Here is a 16,246-nt window from a genome sequence, read left to right on the forward strand (position 1 = left end):
TTGAGGGTCTGTGTCCTTTTGGTTAATTGGTGGAACCACTTGGCCTGGTTGTAGATTATTTTAATGTCTTTTTTAATTAATCTTGTACCCAAGTACAAGAGGAAGACTTGGTGACTATACTATAGACACCTCACCTTGTTTTGACAAGTAATCAAGAGCCAGATAGTTACCAAGCGCAATATTGGCTAATGAGACTAGGGAGAATTCACGTAAGGGGATCATCATTCTCATCAACTTGCATTTCATAACTGTCATGAGGTTGCAGAGGGTAATCTCATGGTAGGCAAACCTTCCCCAGCTTTTTAGGAGACTGCCTGTTATCCTGATGGAAGCTAGAATAAACCTAATCACCCTTTTATTCCTTGGGCAAAAGGGGGACAGGAAACAAAGATTTTGACTTCTCTGGGGATTAGGTGACATAGGGAGCAATCTCCTTGAGGTCATGTGTTTTCCAAACATGGTAGGCTCTGGATGCAACAAGGTTACTCCCAAAGCAAAGATGAGGATACATATAAGAGGGCAAGTAAACAAAGTCCTGACAGAAAGTATATGCAGGCCCAGGGTAACTTATTTGGTTGAGGGTTTTTGTCCTCAAACATATCAGTAATTTTAGATCTGAGAGTGATTCAACTCAGTAAAAGGGACTTTATTCCTTAGGTTCACGCAGCTACCTTCAGCTGGGTATATCCTATAAATGAAGACTGCAGTCTCCAGGTGGCATGTAGATACCATTTTATTCTGAGACCCTCAGAAGTAGCCTTAGTAATGGAACATGTAAATGCTGGTCCAATACTTCTTTGAATTGACTCAGGCAGCCTGAATCTGAGGACAATTTTTCTTCAGTAGTAACTTTACCATCTCATGTGCAATCTCAGTGTGGGTGGCAAAGTCTTTTGCCCATCCTGAGAAAAGTGTCAATGAGAACCAGGAGGTATTTAAAGGTTTTTAAGGCTCTGGGCATATCTGTGAAATAAATTTTCCAATCTTCCCCTGGACGTTTATGTTGGTACTTCACCAACTGAGCAGCTCCCTTTTGCCTCCCCCACCCAACTCTGAGAGGTGGTTATTAGAATTTTTAACACAGCATGTGGGGAAAATCTCAACCATCTCCTTGTCTAGCTCCCTGAACTTTGGGGCCATCATGCTCTTGAAAAGCCGGTTTTGAAGAGCCTCATGACCAAAGTGAGTGGTAGAATGAGCTTCTCTAATGGCCTGTAATGTAATTTCTTCTGGGAAAATAAGTTGTTCATGAGGACTTATTAGCCCTCCTGGATGATTTAGAACATCAGGCATATTCCAATTTGGAGGGCTTTTTCCATTTTTTTAAAGAGTAAACCAGGGTTTTTTGTTTTGCTTTGTTTTGTTTTGTTTTGTTTTAAAACAAGGAGCAGGATTCAAGGGGGAAAGCAAAAGTGGCATTTGAAGGGTAACTTTCTTAAAGCTGTTTGTTTTGGCATTAGATTGACTTTATTATTTTCTTTAATTACCTTAGTTTCCCCTTCTGGTGGCCATGGCCATGAACTATTGCCAGCTGAGCTAAATTTCTTACAGCCTGCAGTAACTTTGCAACTGGAGAGCCTTGCCTGGAGATAGCCATTCTACTCCTGTTTCTTTTATGAGGGTCTGGGTATGGTGGAGAGTTCAGATGGTTAGGGGTTGTCCAAACTTTTCTCTTTTCAAAGGAGGGCCATGACTGCCATCAACCAAAGGCAGGGTGGCCAGCCTTTAGCAACTGGGTCCAACTGCATGAAAAAGTAGGATACTACGTGGGTCACTGGGCCCAACCTTTAAGTTAGTACTCCTAAGGCTTTTCCCTTTTCATGAACATAAAGATAGAAAGATTTAGTTAAGTTGGGTAGGCTTAAAGCTGGGGCCCTTGTGAGCTGTGTTTTAAGTTTGGGGAATGCTTGGTTACATTTTGTCATTCATTTAAAAGGCCCTGTGTCCTTTTAATTATTTTTATAGAGGATGGGCAATGAGGTCAAAGCTAGCAATTCAGAGGCTGCCAAATCCTGCCATGCCCAGGAACCCTTGAAGTTGTTTCCAGGTCTTTGATTGCTGTAGTTGGCATATTACTTCCCATCTCCCTTGGGACTAACTTTGTTGTTCTTCTTCTAGGAGTAACTACAGATAGATTACTTGTTGCTGAGATATTTGTGCTTTTGGGGGAATATCTTAGAACTCCTTTCTGCTGGGAAGTTAAAGGTTAATGGGTATTTTGATCCCAAATTTTTTAGAAAGGCTGGCAACAAGGATGTTATCCACATATTGGAAGAGGGTTCCTTGTTCAAGAGTCAGTAACTCCAGGCCTCTCCAAATATTTTTGAGACTGGGTATAAGGTTTGAACTCTTGAGACGACACAGTCCATGTTAGCTGCTGGGTTTTTTTTTTTCTATCTGGGAAATCCTGCCACTTTGTTAAGTAAGTATACCCCTGGGTGTGTTCAAAACAGAGTAGGTGGCCCCTGTGTCAACCAAGGACCCAACAGGCTTGTCCCCTACATCCAGTGACAGTCAGGACACCTTGAAGTATAAGTAGAGGGCCAACTGAGGAGCCCCTAGGACCTGTAGACTTTTTTTTTCTACTTTGACCATCTGCTACTCTGAAACACCTAGGTGGGACATTCCCCCTTCCCTTTCCTTTCAAGATGGGTCCCTTTTCCAGTGACCCTTTTCCTTGTAGAAGACACATTGGTTTGATCCTAGTCTCTTCTCTTAGGTCTTTGGAATCTTTTCTATTGGTTAGAGGACCAGCAGTAACTCACCGGAGCTGTGATTTTCCAAGAGCCTTCAAAGCCCTTAGTAAGTAAACTATGCTTAATTTCTGAAAAACACAAGGACTGCAAATCTTCACTCTGCATCAACTGAATGCAAATAGGTAACAGCCAGTAGTTGGGCTTGCTTTTTGGCCTCTCTTTCTTCTTTATGTTCCTCCTCCCCTTCTTGGTTGTTGAACATCTTATTGCCTAGGTATATTAGTCTTAAGATGGGAGCATTGAGCTCTAATTTTACCTTTTGGAGTTTATAGCTAATGTCTGATGTCCTCTGGGAGATAAATAGATTTCAGAACTGCCTCTCTCCCTCTGCTGAATCAGGAGTAAGAGCAGTATACAACTTCATATTTTCCCCTCAACCTCTCTGGGAAGATATATAGACCTTTCTGGGGTTGTTGATTAAATTTTCTTAGCTTACTCCAGTTAGTGGGTCTTTCTTCTGTGGCCTTATTCCCTTTAACATTAATGTTTCATCATGCCTGAATCTTGCCTTTTTCATTCCTGTCTCAGGATCCCAAAGGGGGTCAAGGTCTGTCACAACCTCATTCCCTGGTCTCTTAACAGGATTTTTTATCTTGTCTCTGTGGGTTCTGTCCATTTCCTCCCTAGCACTTCTAATAACAGAGGATTTTATTTTCTTTCTTCTTCTTTTTTTTTTTTTTTTTTTTTTTTTTTAATTTTTCATCCAGTGAGGAGAATGTTCAAAAGGGACTGGACATCTGCTTGGTTGGGGTTATGGGTCTCAAAAATACTCTAAATGAGGTTTTAAATCCCCAGGATTTTTCCCTAATCATTTAGAATGTGACTTCTAGTTGTGAATATCTGAAGTTGTGAAGAGAACATGTACAATAACCATTCCTCTTTCCCATTGGTAACTTGCCAGAGGGAATCATAGAGGAAGGCTGGTAAGATGCCCTGCACTGGGTACCATCCAGGTTCACTCTCTGAAAGGAATCAATGGGTGATTGGTGAGAATGAGGTGTGTTGCCTGCAGAAGCCACTGGGGGTAAGTGAGTTATAGGTCTAAGATTATAGAATTAAAAAACAAATCTCTTATAATTTTAAGAGTAAATTAATACCTTGGAAAAATCTTAAGATAGGTGACCAAACTTAGAAAGACTGTTATAGATAATTTCTTTTTAATTGTAGGCAATTAAATTACATACAAAATTTATTTTATAAATTTGTTTCCTACAATCTTTATTAGGACTGAGACCATGAACAACATATTTTGACCTTCTGATTTGTTTGTACTACCTCTTTTAAAATAAGAAGTCATTTTATTTTAGGACAAAACTTTACCAACAGGAATAAAGTTGCTGGGAATCCCTGCCCCATCTGCCAAGATCACAAGTTACATGTTGATTTTAGGATTGTTAAGCTCTCGGAACAGTTTGTCAGTGCCCACACGGGTATTATTTTCCATGCTCCATACACAGGAGTCCGTATGAAGCAGCATAAGATGTTGACCCATGTCATCCAGAAAGTCAGAGATCATGGTCTCCTCAGTTACCACATCTCCCAAGTTGAACCCCGGGACCTTGATTTTAGTGCCTCTCATGGAGCTATGAGTGCGTCTCTGCCAGTCCCCACCCTGGTCTCAGGTGAACCCTGGTACCCATGGTATAGCTGTAAACAGCCATCAGAGAGTGAACTGTCTCCCCTTTGCCAGCTCTATCAGGGTTATCTCTAAGAAGAGAGTAACCCCCGCACCTGAGTCAATGCCCAAGATGCTCTCAACACCACCAGTGGAAGCCTCCTTCACTGAAGAGACAGGCCCCTAGTGTGCTCTGGAGTCAGAGATTGGGAAGAGGCTGGGCCCAGAGGCTCACACCTGTAATAACAGCAACAGCCTGAGGTGGGCAGATTGCTTGAGCCCAGAAGTTCAAGACCAGCCTGGGTAACAAGGCAAAACTCTGTCTCTACAAAAAAATACAAAAATTAGCATGGTGTCTTGTGCCTGTATTCCCAGCTACTGGGGAGACTGAAGTAGGAGGATAGATTGAACCCTGGAGATGAAGGTTATAGTGAGCAAAGATCATGCCACTGCACTCCAGCCTGGGTGACAGAGCAAGACATCTTCAAAAAAAAAGTTTAAGAAAAAAAAAATACTGTGAAGAGACCCAGAGACACTAGGAGATAATGCCTAGATTTATATGATGGGATATCACCCAGAAGAGTTGTATCGTTTATGGCCAAGGCAGATCCAGGAAAGAAATGAGTGTGCTGATGAGGATAAATCTGAAGTTGAGGGATGGCAGTACAGATGCGTATGGAAAACCCCAGATCCTGCATATTGTAAATAGATGGGCTGGTCATCTATGGCCCATATGTTTAATATGGGCATAAACATAAACCTTTTGCTGCTATTTCAGAATTCTGCCACCTCAGCTTTTCTACAGTTAAATGTTGGGAGCAGGCCCCTCAAAATCTGGCCATAAATTGGCCCCAAAACTGGCCATAAACAAAATCTCTACAGCACTGTAACTTGTTCATAATGACCCTAATGCTCAAGCTGGAAGGTTTGGGGTTACGGGAATGAGGGTAAGGAACACCTGACCTGCCCAGGGCAGAAAACTGCTTAAAGGCATTCTTAGGCCACAAACAATAGCATGAGCAATCTGTGCCTTAGGGATATGCTCCTGCTGCAGTTAACTAGCCCAACCTATTCCTTTAATTCAGCCCATCCCTTCGTTTCCCATAAGGGATACTTTTAGTTAATCATATATCTATAGAAACAATGCTAATGACTGGTTTGCTGTTAATAAATATGTGGGTAAATCTCTGTTTGGGGCTGTCAGCTCTGAAGGCTGGAAGACCCCTGATTTCCCACTTCACACCTCGCTATTTCTGTGTCTGTGTCTTTAATTCCTCTAGCACCACTGGGTTAGGGTCTCCCCGATCGAGCTGGTCTCAGCAGTTAAACTCTATCTCTGGTCAACAAAAATACCCCAACTTACAGAATTGTATATTAATTAAAATTCTTTTTCTTAGTTGCCTCACATTTTAGTAAAAACCTGAGAAGTAAGAAATCCTGAATGGTTTTTTAGATGTCAGCATTTTATAGGTGAAACTATTCCACAAGTCTTAGAAACATGTTTTTTCATATTATAATCCCTTTTCATTGGAAATGACCCAGACATCTAGCAAGCATTTACTATTGAATTTAAAATAATTTTAAGATTTTAAATTACACAAAAAGTTTACCTACAAGTATTTATCCCTTTTATATGTATTTAATTCTTTCATTTTTAAGAGTTTATCTAGATTACTTATGAAAATGCACATATTAGAGAAAGTTAGTTATCATTTCAATTTAATTTTTTATTAACTATTTTTATAGCCTGTGAATATCAGGTGTTTACCTAAGAATGAAACTTAAAGTTAAACACATAGGTATTTTGCCACTAACAAACAAGAATTTTCTGTTTTTATTGAACCTGCAATATTAAGTTAGTCTTATCTGTCAAAAAATTACACAAGTTTATTTTTGGCTGCAGTTGTAGTCTTACAGCATTTGTGCCAAACCTTGACATCTTAATCAGTAAACACAGATAAGAATGTATGCTAACAATTTTCAAGGCTTTTTAATTTCAATTTATTAAAAAAACAAGTTTTTAATCAAAAATTACTAAATTCATGTAAACTTAAAGAATATTTGGACTTTTAAAATTTATGAGTATTCATTTACTTAGAAGCCACTTGGTAGCATGCTAGACATACCACATAGGATAGTACAAATGTATACATATAAACACATTTATGCATACACACACACATACACACAAGATCCAATGGCTTTTACCTTGAAATTTTAGCCATGAGATAGTAATATAAATTACCCATTTTATAAAATATAGCTGAATCTATTTATTTTTATTATACTTTAAGGTCTAAGGTACTTTTTATTTATTTATTTTTATCTTTTTATTTTTTATTATTTTTAATTTTTAATTTTATTTTATAATTTTTTTATTTTAAAAAATTTTTTATTTATTTATTTTTAATGAATCTAATTTTTTAAACAAAATTGGAACCTATTCCCCTAGCTAAACTTTGTTTCCCCAGTACATAATCCAAGGAAGGCTGTGAATCAAAATTTGGGTAAAGTATTTTCTATGGCATTTTATTTTAAAAACCTTCTTTTACTTTTTTTTTTTTTTTTTTTTTTTTTTTTCAGTTTCAAATGACTTTCTAATGTTTCCATTTCAGTTAGACCATAAATAATGAGTCTTCTCTCAGCCCCAGCAACTTAGTAACACCAGATTCAAAGCAGAGGAGAAAAGAGAGGAAAACAGAGAGCTTTAGAAGACTCTGCTTAACCCTAAAGTTGCAGGTTAACCATTTGAACTCTAGATTTTCCTTATTGTGCACAAAATCAATATTGGCCATTGTACCCAGCTGTCTCTGGTGTCTTCCTGAAGGCCACCCAGGTGTCCCTGGCACCCTGTCTCAGAGGTTCTCCCCTAGGCACTTTAGCCTTAGAATGGGGATTTCTTCTAATCCCTCAAAAGTGGTTCCTTCACCTCTCAGTCTCTGTATCATCCTCCTCAAATGCTCTGGTTCCTCTCACACTTTAGAGAACTCCCACAGGGCCCTCTACTGAGGATGGGACCATGGCCTCATGCAGGGCATCCCTGTGCACAACCCTGAATTTGGGCAAGCATCCCCACTGTGCTTAGCTTAGGGGGTCCTTCCCAATACAGCTATATAACCTTTGCCTGCTTGCTTATGTTCTTACAACAATGGTACGTTACCTTCCCCAGAGCTGATCCCTGCATGGAAAGTCAGGAGAAATGTGTGTCCATTGCCAACTGATGCTGTCAGGTACCAGTTGTCGAGTCTCTAGGGTGGGTAAGGGTGATTCTCAAGCAGATAGATTGATCATCTAGCCCAGGGCCCCATTCTGAGTCACTAGTTTTGTTACTGACAAAGCCAGTACCCATAAAAATGGAGTCTTTCCCTGTTTGGTGTCATGAAGCCATGACATAAAACTGAATATGAGTGTCAAGCGGTGAAGGTTTTATTCAATGGTCATAGAATTGAGGAGCAGGAACATGGCTTACAAATCAACTTCTTGATGAGTGAGGGATGAGTGGTTTAAAATATACAATTGTTTTTCTAATAAAGGGGTTGAACGTTAAAAGCGAGGGGAGTAATCCCTGTCTTTTTTGGACAAGGGCAGTGAACTTCCCCGAACTAGTAGTACCACCTTCCTTTTGTTCCTTTTATGACTTCTTCCAGGCATTGTCATGGCAATTGCTAACTGTCATGGTGCTGGTGGGAGTCCCATTTAGCAAGGAAATGAGATTATAATGAAACTTGAGGTCATTTGTCATTTGGTCAGCGATCTTGGTTTTAACCAGTCTCAACTGCTTTGATTACAAAAAGAATTTCTTACAGCAGGCATCCTGATATTTAAGGATAAGCAGAGTTAGGATGGGGCAGAAATTCAGCTCTATCATTTAGTGATCACACTGGGTAACAGTAGGTCTCTTAAGGCATCAACTATGTGACATGAATTTAGTCACTTCAGTGGTTTCAGGAAAGTTTCCTTAGTACCAGGGATTTTCTACATTGCTTCTTTCTCCATGAAATTAGTTCTAAAAGTAGTTGTTAATTTCTTTAGCCTATGTAGCATTTTTTTGTCTAAAATACATACATCCTGAAAAAGAAGAACTGTCAACTTTTTTGGTCATTACCACTCGTTTGTTTTCCAAAATAATCAACCTTTAATCAACCTTCCCAAGCAGAGAGATTGACCATCTAGCTCAGGACCCCATGCTGGGTCACTAGTTCTGTTGGCCTATTAAATGCCAGATGTGGTATGAGGCTGCAGGCTTATCAAGGTAAATAAAGTACTAAACATGTATGATCTCAAGAAAGTCTGCAATTCAGAAACGGAAGAAAATAAACACATTATTTTAATGCAACTTGGCATGTGTATTGATGCAGATTTGCCCAGGGTCCTGGTTGAAGGTCACCAGAGAGGAATCCTGAAAGACAATTAGGGTTAATCTGTTGAAGGCAAAAGGTGGATATACTGTTTCAGAGAGAAGAAGCTATGTGTACAATGGGTAAGAGGACAGAAAGAGCACAAAACACACTGGAAAGTGCAGGTGATCAATAGGCCTGGGACAGAGAGCATGAGGGAGACAAGAAGTGGCCAGAGGGAGGTCAGGGCCATAGCCAGTGAGAAGTATGGTCGTATTATATTTATAAAATCATTTTTCCAAATCAGAATTCCTTCAATAGGATAGGAAATATGCTTGGAAGCAATTGTAAATTGGAACACAAGGGTCAGAAACTGCAGGAGAATTGTTTTTTTATTCATAGTTTACAACACATTGAAAACATCACCATTTGAATCTATGTGAATTATCCTTTCCCTAATTTCAAAGGTATCTACTGAGGACTCAACTCTGATTTTTTGTCTTACACAAATTCCTATCTAAGAGGTCCAGGGAGTCATGCCCTACAAACCATAAATTCCCATCAGATGGGTTTTATTTAACCCTATATATTGTGACTTACTTTCCAGTCTGACTCTGGCATAACATTATGAGACAAGGAAATAATCAAAATATTTAACCCAAAATATATTCCCTTGCCATACCTTCAAATTGCTCTGCAAAGTCTTGTGGGAAATATCCACATTCTACAGAGAATACCCTTTCCCCTTTGTTTTTCATCCTTCCTTTCCAGATCCAGAAGATAATCAGCTCAGGGCCAGGCACCCTTTTAGGTCCGATAAGAAACATTTTACAACCTTCTCTCTCTCTGAAGTCTGCTATCTGAGAGCTTCTGCACAATAAAACTTGGTCTCCACAATCCTTTATCCTAACCTGAACATTTCCTTTCTATTATTATTATTATTGTTTTCTTTTGTTCAGATGGAGTCTCACTCTATTGCCCAGGCTGGAGTGCAGTGGCACGATCTCGGCTCACTGCAACCTCCGCCTCCTGGGTTCAAGGGATTCTCTCACCTCAGCCTCCTGAGTAGCTGGGATTACAGGTGCCCGCCAACACGCCCGGCTAATTTTTTGTATTTTTAGTAGAGGCGCAGTTTTACCATATTGGCCAGGCTGGTCTCAAACTCCTGACCTCAGGTGATGCGCCCCCCTAGGCCTCCCAAAGTGCTGGGATTATGGGCGTGAGCCACCACATCAGGCCAATTTCCTTTCTCTTGATCCCAGGTGTTCAGATCAACTCAACCAATTGTCAACCAGAAAATGTTTAAATTTACCTATAGCCTGGAAGCCCTGGCTTTGAGTTGTCCTGCCTTTCTGAAACAAAACAATGTATTTTTAAAATGTATTTGATTGATGTCTCATGCCTTCCTAAAATGTATAAAACCAAGCTGTACCCCGACCACCTTGGGAACATGCTTTCAGCACCTCCTGAAGGTTGTGTCACGGGCCATGGTCACTCTTATTTGGCCCAGAATAAATCTCCTAAATTATTTTACAGAGTTTGACTCTTTTCATCAACACTACGAGTAATATTAAATCATTTTGTGTGTGTGACTATATACTACACAGAGAATCCAATGAAAGATACAAGTCTTCTTCTTCTATAAAAGTGTATGTATGTACCTATATGAAATTGTGTATACTTAATTTCAAGGTGTTCATAGTTTTCCTGAAGCTCATTCATAGTTGCTTTAGGGAATTAAGACTCTTAAATGTAGTACTTACGTATCAATTTGAAATAATATGTTTGTCCCCTTTCCCTAAAACCACCAGTACACGACAATAATTTTTGTTTCCAATTCATTCATTTAGTGACCAGAAACATGAAGTACTACATTACTCAGCTTCCGGGCAGGACCAGATGTATACCACCCTGGTTACATAATCCCTTATCTATGAGTGTATAAACTTTCAGGGAGTAGTACCTTTCCTTATGTCTGTTCTAAATCACTCAGATGGTATTATAGCTCTCTTTCCTTCTGTTTCATTCTCACTGGAGTTAGAGGCCAAATGTGAACACAGCTGAAAGAGTCATTTTGCAGAAGTAAGTGTAGGTACTTGAAGCAGGGGCCCCATCATTTATAGTTAAAAGATGTCACAATAACTTTATTAAGGGGAGAGATGTGTATCCATGTTCTTAGTGAAGCTCAATTAAAAAACTACACCTAACCTTCTGATGTTTCCTTCTATTGAGCACTTGAAGCAGCTGTCTTTGGCTCCAGAGTACAGTGGAAATCTTTTGTTATAAAGTGAGAAAAGTCAAAGGTTTTATTTTTTCATTTATTTCTGCTCTGCCACTTCTATATGCCTTCCAATGTAAGCTTAATTCACACAGCAGGTGCATACTCATTTGACTGAATGACTATTTTTTTTAAACAAAGCCTGACACATAATTATAAAGCCTCTAGTTAACATAAAAAGTAATATATATTTTTCATACATTTCAAGTTGGAAAAATACAAATTCCATGCCAAATGTTTTAATCACCTAAATGTGGATCTACCATGATAAAAATGAAAGCTACTTAAGAAGTGTCCTGCACACAATCTTATATATTCCTCAGTGAAAGGCAGGCTGAAAAGGTTTGTGATAAATAGGAGGTAGGCATTTTTTGACAGTCATACCTGTCTGTCTGCACACCTGAGAGGTTATGGAGAGAGAGTTCATTGTGAGCTTGGATTAACAGAAAATGTCCAGTAGTTGAAATCCCAGTAAAAATTATATATATAGTTTGAGCCAAGTGTTTGATTGTAAGAAAAATTGTTCATTAAGAGTATTTGGTGGCTGGGCACAGTGGTTCATGCCTATAATTCCAGCACTTTGGGAGGCCAAGGTGGGTGGATCACCTGAGGTTGAGTTCGAGATCAGCCTGACCAACATGGTGAAACCTTGTCTCTACTAAAAATATAAAAATTAGCCGGGCATGGTGGCGGGCACCTGTAATCCCAGCTACTCGGGAGGCTGAGGCTGGAGAATCACTTGAACCCAGGAGGTGGAGGTTGCAGTGAGCTGAGATTGTACCATTGCACTCCAGCCTGGGCGACAAGCGTGAAACTCTTGTCTCAAAAAAGAAAAAAAGAAAAAAAAGAGTATTTGGTCAGTGACACTGGTGTCAATAAAACAAAAGTGGTTGGTGATTTTAGGGTTCCTTGAAAGTCTTCTTATCTCAAACTATTTTCATCACAAGTCATATCTTCCAGGTACTGTAAACATTCCTTTCAGTTAGGAGGAATCTTCACAAAATACTGGAGAATTGTAACATGTAAACCTACTTGTTAACCACATTGAGATGAATTTATTAATTTATCAATTTCAATTATGAATTTATGAATTTTGTATCTCTTGTGTTTTTTACCCTAGGGCCTTGTGTAAATTCTGAGTGATGAAGACTTTATGGTACCAAAACATTCATTTGATAAGAAGTCAGTTGGGGGTCAGTTTATTGATTGGTTAAAATGCCCCTTTATTCATCCACGTTCAACCACTTTTTAATGAGTTGTGTGACATGTTTTAGGGCACAGGAGTTATTCTACAGCTTTCATGCCATTCTAGGGCACAGAGATCTTTGTGAAGTTATCTTTAGTCCTATTGGCCGTGTTTCATTGCGTAGCCAGTTTCTCTTGAGAATAGCGTAGCCTCCTCTTGGCTATAAATGGTAAATGAGGCAAAATTTCCCACTGATATTGAAAGCTTCTATTCTAATTTGGGATTTTTTTCCCCCCACAGCCCAAAGGAAAAAAGAAAGCTACTGTTTTCAACCTTTGGACAGCAGAACAGGACTGTTATCTCTAAGAGAAGGGAAACAAACAAGCTCAGGCCAAACAATCACCCCAAATGTTAAACTATTATTCCTGATTTAAAGTGAACTGGTTAGCTTTTTAACCTTCAGTTTCTTTATTTGTGAAATAGGGATAATATTAGTGCCTACCTCACCAGATTGCTATAAGAAATTAATGAGAAAATTAAGTTTGGTGCCTAGCACAAAAGTTTAATAGATGTATCTGTTGTCATTACTCGTTTAAATTATATATTATATATAATAGGTGATATATATTTATCATATAACATATAATATAGGATAAATATCATATAATATATAATATATGATATCCTATAATATATAATATATATCATATAATATATATATCATATAATATATAATATAATATATATCACCTATATAATATATGCAGGAGTAAGTGTAGGTGCTTGAAGCAGGGGCCCCCTTAATTATAGTTACAAGATGTCACAGTAACTTTATTAAGGGGATAGATGTTTACCCATGTTCTTAGTGGTTCACAGTGGTTATCCAGAAATAGTTTCCTTATATGGTAACAGTTCCCATTCCAAGTACCTTTACTCAAGTACCCTTACTTGAGTCAATCTCAAATTTGTACTATGGAATATTTTTCGGTGAGCAAAGTTAGGGAAGTTTCTCAGGGGTAAACCAGTTGGGTTAAAATATTTAAATTCCAATATCATCTAAATATGTTGGTTATCTTAAGCTTATAATAATAGTAAAGTTAAATTATAAAATCATAAAAGTTGTAATAACTTTGAACCATTTTTTAGTCTATTGCTTTATCTTTGTGCAGAACATCATGTGAAAACACCATTTTGCAGACACGTAATGATCAAATCTATGTTTAAATGCTTTCAGTAAAGAAGATGCATAGTCTGCCTCAACAGACCTTTCTAGAATTTCACAAACTTCAGACCAAACCAAAGAGCCTGTGCTGCTGTTAAAAAGTTGTCCCCTCCCCTCCCACTTCATGAAAGACAAGGGAAAACAACAGGACTATCTCTGAAGGCAAGAAGACACTGAAGGAAAACCAACCGCACCCATTGTTAAGCAACTTTCTAAATTCTCACATTTGCAACTAATAGCAGACATTTTAAGACCTATGGTTTGAAAAGTTAATTTTAATAGTAGTAAATGCTAGTTCTAATTTCTTAGCTGTGAAATTTAGTAAAACAACTTACTCTGGAGCAGCCTTGCTCTGCTATGTTGTTACTATCCATGGTGCAGTAAGATTGGTGCCAGAGTTCCAGGCAACAATGGAAGGTAGAGCATAGTCAAGAGTGAGACTATTTTGTATTCCAGCAACACTCTTTTCCCATCCATCAGCCAAAATTTTGTCTAATGCTTGATGCCAATGTAATTGTTGGCATGGAATCACCATGTTTAGTTGCACTGTGCTACCCAGTATGACAGCTAGCAGTCACATGCATGTGTTTACATTTAAATTCATATGAATGAAAATTAAATAGAATTTAAAATTCAGTTTCTCAGTCTCATTAGCCACGTTTCAAATACTCAAGAGCTCCAAAAAGCTAATGGCTACTATATTGGACAGTGTAGAAATTGAACATTTCTCTCATCTCAGAAATTCCTATTGGAGTACTGGAATTTCAGGAAGATCAATATTTATCCCTGAGCTGGAGAAAACGTCATCTTGTTTGAAAGCTGAGTATCAGAACAAATTGGTTTATATTAGCAAGGAATACATGCAGATGGGATTTGAGTGTGCAACATGCTCTCTATCTGCCACATTATGTTTTGAGGAGCAAAGACTGACTCATCACATAAACTTTACCCCTAGAATTTCATACTCCATATACCTGTCTTCTGCACTAAATTTTAGCTGGCAAATAGAGAAGTGGCAGGGGGATTTGTACATAATATCTGTGAATTAGAGTTGGCACTATAAATTGGATATAGGACAACTACTTAAAACCAAAAGTAAAAGAATGCCTGCAAAGGTAGCACGGAAAACCTTAAGAATGAATTATACCATTCTCCATAGCAAATAAATGTGTCTATATTTCAATTTCTACAACAAATGCATGGCTTTGCTTTCATATTGCCAGATATCAAGTGGAAATATATTTTGCATTTAGGAGGTATAGCCCATTGTTTTAAACTAATGGTTTGCATTATCTGTAAGGAGGAATTTATAAGATCCCAATGGGAAATTGAGCTCCTACACAGTTTACTTATTTGTCTTCAAGGCAAATTAACTATCTAAGCAGAAGAAATGTGATTCCAAATGCATTTCAGTTCATGTGTAATAGTCCTAGCTTCTCTTGCTGCTTCACTATACCACTGTCCACCAAAGGTAAGACGTCACATACGAATATTGGAATAGTCCCCCAATTCTATTTAAACTGTTCAAATTATTTTAAAAGTCAAAAGTGAAGGAAAACTGCTGATAATTATTAAGACTTTCCTATATAAAAGAAGGAATAAATTTCGATTATGTTAAAACTATACAAGAATGAAAGGAGACGGTGGAAAAAAATGTTACAATGCTTTTTGGTAGCTGAGCTAAAGGCTATTCTTCCTTATACAGGAAAGAATAGCAGAGCAAATATACCTCTCAGGTCACAAAGCACTAAGGCAATTTACTCCTGTCTGTGTTTTTATCAATGATCCTTCGTTTATAATCCCTGACCTCTGAGAAAATTTGGGCCCTGCGCATTCTCTCCCCAGCTGAAGGTCATGCTCTGTTCTGTTTGCTGTATCTGATATAGCCGAATGCTTTCATTCTAAATCCATGCTTTGGTTCCTGGATCATCTAAGCATCTGATTAGCTCCATCTTTTATCTCCCATCTCAGTGGCTTTAGACCTTTGGTCTCATTGTTTCTGATGCTCCCTCCATACTCTGATAGATATAGGACAGCAAAGGTTGGTTTTAGAGCCCTAAGCAGGGCAAGCCTGGCAGCCTCCTTGCACTACAGTTAATACCTTGCCAAAAGCAGTCTGGTCTCTGGAGAGCTATCAACCATTTTTTAAACATTTTTTTAAGCTTTTCATTTCCTCTTATGCCCTTTCATGCTTTACAACTACTTGAAATTTAAAAATAATAGTAATAATAAAGTAAATAAAAAGGCTTGAAAACATTACAGGTAACAAGAGCAAACTAATTGTTTAGTAATATTTTATATTAATTATTTTATAGTATACATAAATCTCCCTCTTTAATTTTGTTTGATAGATATTTTAAATGCCAGATTTAGGGTGGAATTATTGAAATTCATTTATAATTAGCATTTTCTTTATTAATTGCCTTAATTACAAAATAACACTCAAGCTACATATTTCCACTTTTCATAGGTCTTGATGTTGTATACGCATCTTCCTTTAACTCCGTTATTAAGTCCTAAATCTTGTTTCTAAGTCAAAATATGTGTTTAAAATTGCCCAGGTGATCATCATTCTTTCAGTCTTACAGATCATCTTTCTGTTCTAGTTAATTATTTTCAAAAACCTATGTTGGTTTTATGATGTAGTACATAAAATATTGTGGTATACGGACAGCTGGAACACCTGGAGGACAGGACATCTACGTCTGAATTCCAGGCTCAGTAATAACAGGGTGGATTTGGTCATGCCACTTACTTCCCATCATCTTAGTTGCCTCTTTTGCAAGACTAAAGTGCCTTTCAAGATAATTTCTAACCAACTCTCATGTTCAAAATGTTATGGCTCAACAACA

General features: G+C 38.1%; 1 long non-coding RNA gene and 1 pseudogene across 1 annotated transcript in view; both read left to right on the top strand.

The window, feature by feature from the left end:
• LOC135966423 (uncharacterized) overlaps positions 1 to 16,246 on the top strand; it is a 184,150-nt gene that overhangs the window by 147,776 nt on the left and 20,128 nt on the right. The window lies entirely within an intron of this gene.
• LOC102134710 (small ribosomal subunit protein mS40 pseudogene) lies at positions 2,649 to 5,221 on the top strand (annotated as a pseudogene).

Source organism: Macaca fascicularis, chromosome 12 (genome assembly GCF_037993035.2).
Source record: "Macaca fascicularis isolate 582-1 chromosome 12, T2T-MFA8v1.1".
NCBI classification, from domain to species: Eukaryota; Metazoa; Chordata; class Mammalia; order Primates; family Cercopithecidae; genus Macaca; species Macaca fascicularis.